General features: G+C 43.4%; 1 protein-coding gene across 1 annotated transcript in view; it reads left to right on the forward strand.

Annotated features, from left to right (window-relative positions):
• Slco5a1 (solute carrier organic anion transporter family member 5A1) overlaps window positions 1–10,613 on the forward strand; it is a 133,475-nt gene that overhangs the window by 68,499 nt on the left and 54,363 nt on the right. The window lies entirely within an intron of this gene.

The raw sequence follows: 10,613 nt of genomic DNA on the forward strand, positions 1-10,613 counted from the left end.
CCAAGACGCGAACCCCCAAGTTTAGCCCCACGAAAAAAAAAAAAAAAAAAAAAAAAAAAAAAAAAAAAAAAAAAAGTTGATATCACTAAATTCAAAGTAATTCTTCTAGAAGGTTCCATTCTCCATGCTGTGGCAGTTAGGCAATTTGTGAAGTACAGCTAGCCCTCACAGAGGTTAGGATCTCCTGAGGGAGATGGGACACATAAGAGTGGAAATCATTCAGGGGCTTAAAAAGAGAACAGATGGGTATGGAGGACAAAGGCAGGTAGGGGACCTCTAGCCGAGGAATCAGGTAGGATTTGAGATGGACCTCACAGGTGTGGGGCGGCAGGAGAGTGCCAGGGACAGGGGGCAGGGGCAGAGGCGGACTGTGCGGGTGTATTTGAAAATGCTCAGGAGGTTCGCTGTGTTTGGGGCTTTGACTGAGTGGCAGGGGCCTGGGAGGCCAGGCTGGGAGGGGAGCTGGGACCCTGTTGTGGAGCCCAAGGCATCCAGCCTCTCAGGAGCTCTCCCGTCCTGGGAGGGAGTTGGAGCAGATCAGGCAGCGCCTGAGGGGAAGGGGACTGAAGGAGGGACCCCAGGAGAAAGTAGAAGAGAAGGAAAGGGGGCAGTAGCCCACTGCACCCGCCCTCCTGCTTCTCCCCAGCCCCTTCAGCCTGCTTTTGGCTTGGCAGCCAGAGGGTCCTGTCAAAATGCCACTCTTCTGCTCACAGCTTTCATGGTCTCCCTTCTCATTCACAGCACTGTCCACCTTGTATGCACGTGCTCTACCCCCTGTTTACCTCTTTGACCCATATCATTCTTTCAGTCTCATTTGTTCATTCTGCTCTAACCACTTTGGTCTCATCACCAGTCCTCAAATGTCCCAGGCGTGTGCTCACCTCAGGACCTTTGCACTTGACGTTCATGTGCTGGGAATGCACTCCCCACAGCCCTTGGCCTTCTTCCAAATGGCATCTCTTCAGGGAGAACTTCTTTAGTCACTGTATTTAAAATTGTATTTTTTTTTTTTTTTTTTTTTTTTTGTACTGAGTATTGAATGAGGCAGGTGGTGGCACCACTGAGATAAAGCACCGGCCCTCTATTTAAAATTCTTCAACCTCCCCGTCCAACACTTCTTACCCCCTCAGCACTCATCATTAACCTGTGATGTACATTTTCCCTTTGGAATCTGTAAAGGACTGGGTCCTGGACATCAACCTCAGATACCAAAGAAGAACGCTCAGGTCCTTTATATAAAATGTCATCCTGCTTATGTGTAACCCATGCACATTGTTCTATATACTTTTTTTTCAGTTTAATTGAGTTTATTGGTACATTTTAGGGATACAGTACAGTTACATTCATTGTTGGGATCTTGTACCTCTGCATGACAGGTCTTGGTTCTCATTTTTTCCCCTTGTCCCTGCCCTCCCTTCACCCCCTCCTCCCCCCCATCTACAAACACTTTATTTTCATCTTTTCATTATCTCACATTTTTTCTTTTCCCTTTTTACCCTTCCCCTACCCGTCCCACCTTCCCTACACCTTTATGTTCTATATACTTTAAATCGTCTTTAGATGACTGATCATACATAATGCAGTGTAAACCGTTGTTACACTATATTTTAAAGAAAATAATGACAAGAAAAAAGTCTGCACATGCTTGATAAGATGCTTTTTTTTTTTTTTTTTTTTAAACCCAGAACCTTTGCACAGAGCTGCATGCTGGCCTTTTTATCTTTTAGCTTGGGACAAATCTTGCTAAGTTACTGTGTTTCCCAAACTGAGTTTGAACTTCTGATCCTCCCTTCTCAGCCTCTTAGGGTGCTGGGATTAGAAGCGTGCACCACCACTCTCAGCACTGACTTTATTGTACTTATTTCTTTGCTTTATTGTCTCCCTAAGAGAAAGTTAAGTTCCCTGAAGGCAAGGGTGTTTTTATCTATCACATTCCCTGCTGAGTTTACACTGCTGAACACATATTTAATGAAGTACTTATTGAATGAGAGGAGGAAAGAGATCATTCCGCGACAACTGGCAAAAGAACAATAGGGAAGAGATTATCAAAAATGGCTTTAGGGCTTCAACAGGAGAAAATAGGGTCAGGAGTATGTCTGGAGAGGCAGAAAGAGAAAATTCAGAATGTGCGTTTCCCAAGAATATGTAGCCCCAGTACCCATGGCCTTTTGCAAGGTGTTTCAAAACAAGAATAACATGCGATCTCTTTGGATCAGGTTTGACTCAGGAGAGTAGAGTCACCGAAAACTCCAGGGCTGGACCAGTTACCCTCTCCTCAGGTGCACACTGCCTTTGACAAATTGGATTTTGGTTTTGTTGTTGAGACTGTTGCTTGAATTCCTCATATTTTCCAGAGGGTCATTGCCCTTGCTAGAGAATTCCATTTCCTTAGGAGAGTGGTGCTGGCACAGAGCCTGTGTTAGCATCACAGGGAAAGCGTCCAAAGACCCAGATTGCAGAGTCCTGTCCACTGTCTCTGATCCAGGAGACCTGGATTGGGGCCCAAACATTAGCATTTTACCCGGGCAAGGACCACACTGAAAGAACCACTGCCCTAGAACACAGCAGAAACTATTTTCTGTGGAGAAGTTAGAAAGTAACTAAGTGTGAGGATGATTACAGAACTTTTTGCGTTGTTAGGAAACTCAGTCAAATCCGAAGCTCAGGAAATCTTACCGACACTTTAATTCCTTTCCCTATTTTTCATGTTCTTGCTTTGTTTTTATTTTCTCTATTTCCAATTCTTTGTTTCATTTCTGTTTTACTTTTATATTTTATTGTGTGTTTGTTTTCTTGTGGTACCAAACCATTCGCTTTAGCCGTGTTGCTTTTGAGCTAACAGGAAAACGCGAATGGGCCTGGTACAGAATCCCTGTAAAATAAAGCCTTCCTTAAACTCGGTGTTCAGTAACCGTGGGTACTCGTTGGGTGGCGTCCACTCAGATAGCCTTGGAGGGGTTAGCCGTGCAGGGCCGTACTGCGGTGCGGCCACTCATGGTGCATCTTCTCCCCAACACTTCCTTTTCCAAGCCCATCCCCATATCTGTGGTTGGTAGCTCTGGGACTCTCCACACCAAGCCCGGGGGTGACTGTGAGGTACCGGCGCCATTTAGTTCCTGACAGGAAGGGAATGCTGTTTGCCAGAGTGCTCTGGAGGGGAGGAAGACTTGGGATGCTATCATTGTGGTTTGGGGAATGCACGGCATCATTAGTTTCACAGATAATGAGCAGGAAGCGGGGCAGTGCCGGTCTTGTGTTGGCCATGTTGAACAGGACAGGAAACACTGGCTTTGCTTTGACGGAAAGGCCCAACTGCATGTAGTTTGATGCTCCCGGGTGAGAGGCCCGGGAAACTGTGTCTGCTGTGTGCCTAAGAGCGGGCACAGGATGGGGATACGCTCCACAGCCACAGCGGAAGGGACTGAGGCCGTAGACGACGAGAGTGTTGCCACCAGCTCCTTGAGGCTCCCCATGGGCTCGAAAGTATACAAGCAATAGGAGCTAGGAGATGAGCAATAGAGGGAAAGCTGAATACTTACAAAGGAAGAGAACCAAGGAATTTCAGGGGGAGCTGTTCTATGACCTGTACCTACCTGTGTGATTTAGTACCCTTTACCCAGAGGTGAAAGAGTGATGGCCAGAAGAGGCTAACGCTGCTGTGTTTCCCAAGAGGAGGGCCCGCCATTCCTCACAGGGCCGCCAGCCGGCCTGCGGTGTCCTCCGAAGCAGCTCACGTGCGGCTGGCGGGCAATGTGGTGGCTCTGGCCGTGTGCCCCTGGCCCTGGGTGATGGGCTTGGGCCGTGGGTTCCATAGGGGTTCAGATGGGTGGGCTCGCTTAGGAAAGGTGTGCTTCCTGTCCACGATGCCCTTTGCTAGCTCCGAGGCCTGGTTAGCTCTGGAGGAGCTACCCCTTTCTGACCAGCAAGGCTTTGAAGAAATCAAAACTTTGTAAAATGCAGAAGGATTTTTAAAAAGATGAGTAGGAATGTAAGTGTCCAAGTAATAAAGTGCAACTGGCTGCTTTATAGTAAAAATCCAATCCACCTACTTGGCATAAGAATAAGATGCACACTCTTCATTTTATGACTCATTTAAATAAAAAGAAAAGATGTCAGATGAACAAATTTTTAGTTTATTTTTGCTTGTAGAAGAACCTAACAGAGAAAAGTTGACGAGGAAGCAGAACATCAGCAGGTAACAACAAACACACAAACAACAGATCACAGGAAGAATTTTCTTGCAACTGGGAAAAATAAATAAAAAAATAAACAGGGAGGGCCGGGCGTGGGGCACAGGCCTGTAGTCTCAGCATTTAGAAGGCTGAGACAGGAGGATCCTAACAATTTTGAGGCTAGCCTAGACTACACAGTGAGTTCAAGGCAGTGAACTCAGTGATACCCTGTCTCAAGCGATAAAAAAGGAAGGACAAAAGATGCTAAAATTCTGCTGGTCGTGGTGGCGCACGCCTGTAATCCTGGCACTCGGGAGGCTGAGGCAGGAGGATTGCTGTGAGTTCAAGACCAGCCTGGGCTACGTAGTGAAAAAAGCTAAAATTACTTCACACGTGGATATTAGTGTTCATAATTATGACTTTGAATTCTGAAAAAAAAGTCAAATTAGACTGTGGAGTGTCTAGTAATACCAGTTAATACATCAGATACCCTTAAAGCTTTGCTGCTTAAAGAGGTGATTGCTCAGTTATCTAAAAATTATACAAAATACTGCTTTCCCAGATGTGCTGGATAAATGAAATATTATATGAATTAATATTATATTGCTCCTCCTGTTAACAGTTCGCTTCTTTTGTAGTACTGAGGATTGAACTCAGGTCCTTCGCACGGAGCTACATCCTCAGTCCTTTTTTATATCTATTTTCAGACAGGTCTCACTAAATCACTACATTGCCCAAGTTGGGTTTGAACTTGGAATCTTCCTGCCTCGGCCTCCCAGAGTGCTGAGATTGCAGGCGTGTGCCATAACACCCACTTTTCCTTTAGTGGACATTTATTTTACTATATTATTATCTAGATTCATTAGGGGTTCTTTAGCCTTAAAGAGCCATACTTCAAAATGCATCATGCCTTCTACCTTTCACATTTTCTAGTGCTTTCCGTCAGCCTTCATCTGATGACTCATGCTCTTCTATCCCTAACCCATTCCCCAAGAGGAAAATGGGTTTCATTTTCTCACAAGTACACAGATTTATTATTTTAGCACAAATTATTGTTGTGAGGTGATAAAGAATGTTAGTGAATAAATACGGTCCAAGTCCACTTTTCGGGTGCCTACCGCAGGCTAGGTGTATTCTAGGAGCTGAAGACTGTGGATGTCCCGAGGGCCTGCTTTGCAGCATTCACTGCCTTTCGAAGGCGACAGACAGCGAGGTAAACACGCGCAGTACATAGGACTAACGACTGGGCCAAGAGCTTTTGAGGTTCTGTGGAGCCCCCTACAGGAGGGACACTAATCCCAAGGCTCCGTGGACCAGTTTGACATTTGCCAGGGAGACTGGTGGGGAATACTGCAAGCAGCATAGATAGGAGAAGGATCAGAGCCGTGCACGCATCTTGCGGTTGGGAAATCACAAGATTTTAGACCAGGAGGACCAGCAGGAGAAGCGTCCTGCGGGGTCCGACATGCAAGGTGGAGTTGATTTGGTGAACGGGCCCTTTTCTCGTATTCTTGGTTAGTCCTGTTGCCGGCAGATCTTTCAAATATATCTTTGAAAAAAAAATTGCTAAAAGAGCCTGCAATAATATAAAAAAGGCCGAACAGTGTATAGGGGCCCTGGGATTGCAAATTAAAATCAAATGAGGTAGCAGGGTTCTAGCATGAAGGCTCCAGGGACAGGCAGAAGCCCTGGCAGATACGAATGTGCCCTTCCATCAAGGCCCCGCGCTGCTCCGAGATGACTGTGGAGAAAGGCTGTGGTCAGTGCCTTTGCCCTGCTGTGGCCTCTCACCCGGACCTGCTTCTTACTCCTCCAGCTCTTCCTCTCAGGTCTTCAGTGCGAACGTGGTAAGGGAAACACGCTCAAGGGTGGGGCAGCCTGCTGACTGGGGGCCCGCGCTTCAAGGCAGCTAGCTGGGTTCCTGCAGGTAGCATGATGGCCTGCAGCCTCCCGAGTCCGGGCCCAGTCGGCTCATTTGGGGATGCCAGGTCACGTCTTCTGCAGAAGGAACCCCAGGCGGGGCCTTTCCGTATGACCCTCTCCCTGTGGTTCCCATTTCCCACTAAGCTATGTCAGGCCCTACTAAGTTCCTTCCTCTGCCCACTTAGAAAGACAGCATCTCTCGGGTTTACTGAAATCAGTGCTCAGGAAAGGCTTTGCCTACTCCGAACGAGGCCTGGTCTGATAGCATGCCCTGTAGACTTGCTTTGTGAACGGGCATAAGACGGTCACATGTGCTGGAGGATGTTTGCTCCGCGCCTGCTGCCTCCTGTGATGCTGTAGTCTCTGACAGTCTGGAAAAGAATAAATCGCAGTCTCTTTCACTGAGGCTGAGCCAGTTCCTCACGAGCACTGCTTTGGTCACGTTTCTAAGAATCCACTCATTCTGCGTCACAGATTTTTTGAAACTTTAATTAATGGTTTGCAGGTCATTGGGCAACAGCAGATTTACCTCAGCACAGCTCTGTTGTGATTAGGGTGCAGTTTAGCACCCGGCCTAGGTGCACTTGCACAGTGACTTGTGCCATCTGCAGGGAGCAGAGGATCTGTCAGTGGTATAATTCTTCTTTTTTTTTGAGACAAGGTCTCGCTATGCAGTTGAGACTGACCTAGAACTCACTATGTAGTCCAGGATGGTCTCGAACTCACAGCAACCCTCCTGCCTCAGCCTCCTGAGTGCTGGGATTACAGGTGTGCGCCACCATGCCCGGCTTTAATTTTTTTTTTTAAACTGATTTCTACATGTAGTCCTCTTTGTATTATATTCTCTTCAATTATGGTGCTTTGTATTGAATTTTATTCTTACTTTACTATTGCCTAACGCATTTCCTAATTTTAGTGTCAACTTGGCCTTACCATTGCATTTGTAAGATTTGTTAGCATTCGATGATCAAAAATGATTATCTCTATCATTATTTCATGATCTCTCTTTCATGGTGCTATTAAATTACCTCTTTGATTTTATAATGACATAGTTGTAAATGACACCAACAAACTGATCTAAAATATATTCCTCAGCATAAAAAGTAGGCATTTTCAAAAAACCCCAAAAGGGGCTGGGGATTTAGCTCAGCGGTTCAGTGGCCTGCTTCACAAGCATAAGGACCTGAATTTGATCCCCGGTACCAAAAAAACCAAAAAAACACCCCTCCCCACAAAAAAAATTCCAAAGCTGTGCGTGGTGGCTCACACCTGTAATCCCAGCACTTGGGAGGCTGAGGCAGAAGGATCGCTGAGTTCGAAACCAGCCTGGGCTAAATAGTGAGCTCCAGGTCAGTCTCAATTACATAGTGAGACCCTGTTTCAACCGCCCCCCCCAAAAAGTAGGCGTTTTGTTGCAAATCTGTGAATTTAGGAACTTCTTCACTAGCTTAATTATTTTTAAAGTTTATGTTTTTGAAATCATTTTGAATTTACAGAATGGTTGCAGAATGTCACACCGATAGCCAGTTACCTTTTATCCTGTAATGATTTTTTAACCATTGCCTCTTCTAGGAAGTCACATATGTGTTACTCGGTGGCTCCTATACTTCAGTGTGTTTCCTGAGTTAAAGGACTCTCTCTTACAAGACTATGGGGCAGCAACTGAAGTGGGAAATTAACATTGAACCAGTGCTACCATGTAAACTATAGGCACTATTCAGTCCATCCAGGATCGCATGTCTTTAGCTTTTGTGTCTTTCAGTCTCCTTCAAGCCAGGCCAGTTCCTCTTCTTTGTCTTTTATGACCTTGACCTTTTGCCATTAACTTCGTAGAATGTTCCCCTGCTTTGGGATTGATGTCATCTCCTGATTCATGAACTTTTGCTGGGCTCCCACCCAAAAGTATGTCATAATGGAGGCAGGTGTTTTTAATTTGTCCTGTAATCAGTCATGTTAACGTTGATCACTGGATAAGGTTGCATTTGCTAGATTTCTCTATGCTAAAGTTAACAGGTATTATGTAAATGTAAATCAATAAGTAACTTAGAAGCACTTCATGGGGAAATACTTTAAGGCTGTGTGAATCCAGCCAGTTCTCATTATTCTCCATGGCAATTATGTTCTGTAGTCACCTTGAGCATGCAGTTAGCAAATACGGAAGCTTCGCTCTAGGGGAGATGCAGGGTGAGTTCCTGTCACAACCTAATCAGCAACCCCTTAGCTCATAACCTTGCTTTCTGTGTGTCTTTGTGTAAAGACCCCTTATTTAATACATATTGTTGATTCACTGGCACTTTGATCGCTGCCAACAGTGCTGTAACCCCTGCCTGGAGGAAGCTCAAGAAACACAGGTAGTTTCTCCTTAAGTTCATCACAGCCACCCGTGCTCAGGGACTCCAGACTGCGCTGCAGCACTACGGGGTGGGGCAGGCAGTTAAGAAAGCAAAATCACCAGCCAAAGACACAGCAGTGAGAAAGGCACAATGTACTGTGAAAGGAGCCGCACCGTACAGGGGCTGAAGCTGGAAGACAGCGCATACATCACTTGGCTGTACCTCAGCTGTGCGTGGACAAGCTGGATGACTAAAACTTCTGTGGTTCTGAGCGTGTCTGCAAGGCTGTTTGAGCTTTCACTTTGGGGCTACATACAGGTTTTAGCAAGTAGATGAATTTGCAAATATGAAATCCACCAATAATGAGGATCAGCTGTATCTTGTTCCTGTTAGAGTTTGACTTACAAGTTTTTGCAGCCATTGAGCTCAAATTGTCCCAGGTTGTTCTTTGGGAACCCTTCAAGAGGTCTTCCTAACACACTGTTATTATTATAGGATTATTTCTCTACTTTCTTCTTCAACACGATTTTCCAAGCTTATCTTGTATTTTGTCTGACCCAGCTCTGAAGTTAGACACTTTCCGGGTTTCTTTTAGTGGGAAATGGCTTTTAGAAACCAAGAACTGGGTGCTAGGTGGGCTTGTATCTACCAGAGTGTCTTTGTGTCTAAGCCCTGCTATGAAACAGAATTAGGAAATAACACCCCTATATCTATATCATGTGTCGATCTAGCCTAGATATCAATCTAACCATATATATCAATGTAACCTGTCAACCTGTCCTATCCATTAATCATTATCTAATCTATTTATCTATCTACCTGATTGGTTCGTACCAATAACTCCAGTTCTAACCTTATATTTAACTGTCCTTTCAATATTTTAACTCCCTTCTCTAGCAGTTAGAAAACTGACTCTTGTGATGCTGAATTTATTAACGCAGTCCCTCTGTATGTCAGATAGCCCTAGCCCCACTGGTTAAAGGTAAAACCCTGGTTCCTGCTGTCCTAGTTAGTGAAGGATGTGCTCGAGGTAGAAGAAAGAACGGTGCTAATTTAGAGGTTTTGAGGGTTTAGACTTTTGTGATATTCTTGTTAAATAGCAGCATACTTATATTTTTTAAATCAAAGAGAAGAGAGAAAAATAATCAAATGTATTTTTAGGTACCTTCAAAGTCAGAAGGCTATTTTATCATACCAACTAGATCTAAAAAAAAAATCTTGACATAACTAGTACCATTAAAATATTCATGGGATACATACATTGTTTTTGTGTATTAAAAATGATTTTATATTTCTCCAAGATGATTTAGATTCACTGGTTTTTAATATACCAACTAAACAATTTGAATCTTGAAATGCTGATAGGTACTCTTAATTTTTAAATTTTGGATATGACATTTTAATTTATTTAGAAAATATTGGGAAGTTTTATGGAGTGCTATGATTATAGGTGTTTCTCAATGTTAAAAAAATTAAATTTGTTTAAAATGTTAAATAAACTTAAAAAATTGAGTTATGAGATTAATACTTAATTTAATTTAAATTTTAAAGTAATAATGGCAGATAATCTTCACTTCCCATGTTTTAGATTCTGGTAAATAGGAGGCTATGAATTATATATATATATATATTTTTTTGGTACCGGGGATCGAACTCGGGTCCTTGTGCTTGCAAGGCAGGCGCTGGAACCACTGAGCTAAATCCCTGGCTATAATCTTAATAAAAGTTGTTGGTTAATTTAATGAAGTGACATTACTATTTTGGAGCATAAGGAGACAACTGTTTTCTGAGATGACTATTGTCAAAATAATATATTTTACCTTTTCCACAAAGGTGTGTAAATATTACATAAATATATGTTAATTCATGTTATTAACATGGGAAAATAATTTACAGAAGTCTATATACAAGAATCTTTTATTCTTCTCTTTCCCAATCTTAATTTTGTTCACAGAATTTAAGCCTTTAAGAATTTGGTATTGGGTGTATTGAGAAGAATATGTTTGACCACATGTTTTGGTTTGTTTGATTTTTTACTTACATATGATTGCATACATATATTTATGTATGCCTCTGCAGCTTGCTTTATTCAGTAATAAAAATACTTCTTGGAGTTCTTTTATGCTGGTGCATATAGCTCTATTCCATTTTTAGCTTCTCTCTTTTTTTTTTTTTTTTTTTTTTT

Source organism: Fukomys damarensis, unplaced genomic scaffold (genome assembly GCF_012274545.1).
Source record: "Fukomys damarensis isolate Sample0158 unplaced genomic scaffold, DMR_v1.0_HiC HiC_scaffold_5, whole genome shotgun sequence".
Classification (NCBI taxonomy): domain Eukaryota; kingdom Metazoa; phylum Chordata; class Mammalia; order Rodentia; family Bathyergidae; genus Fukomys; species Fukomys damarensis.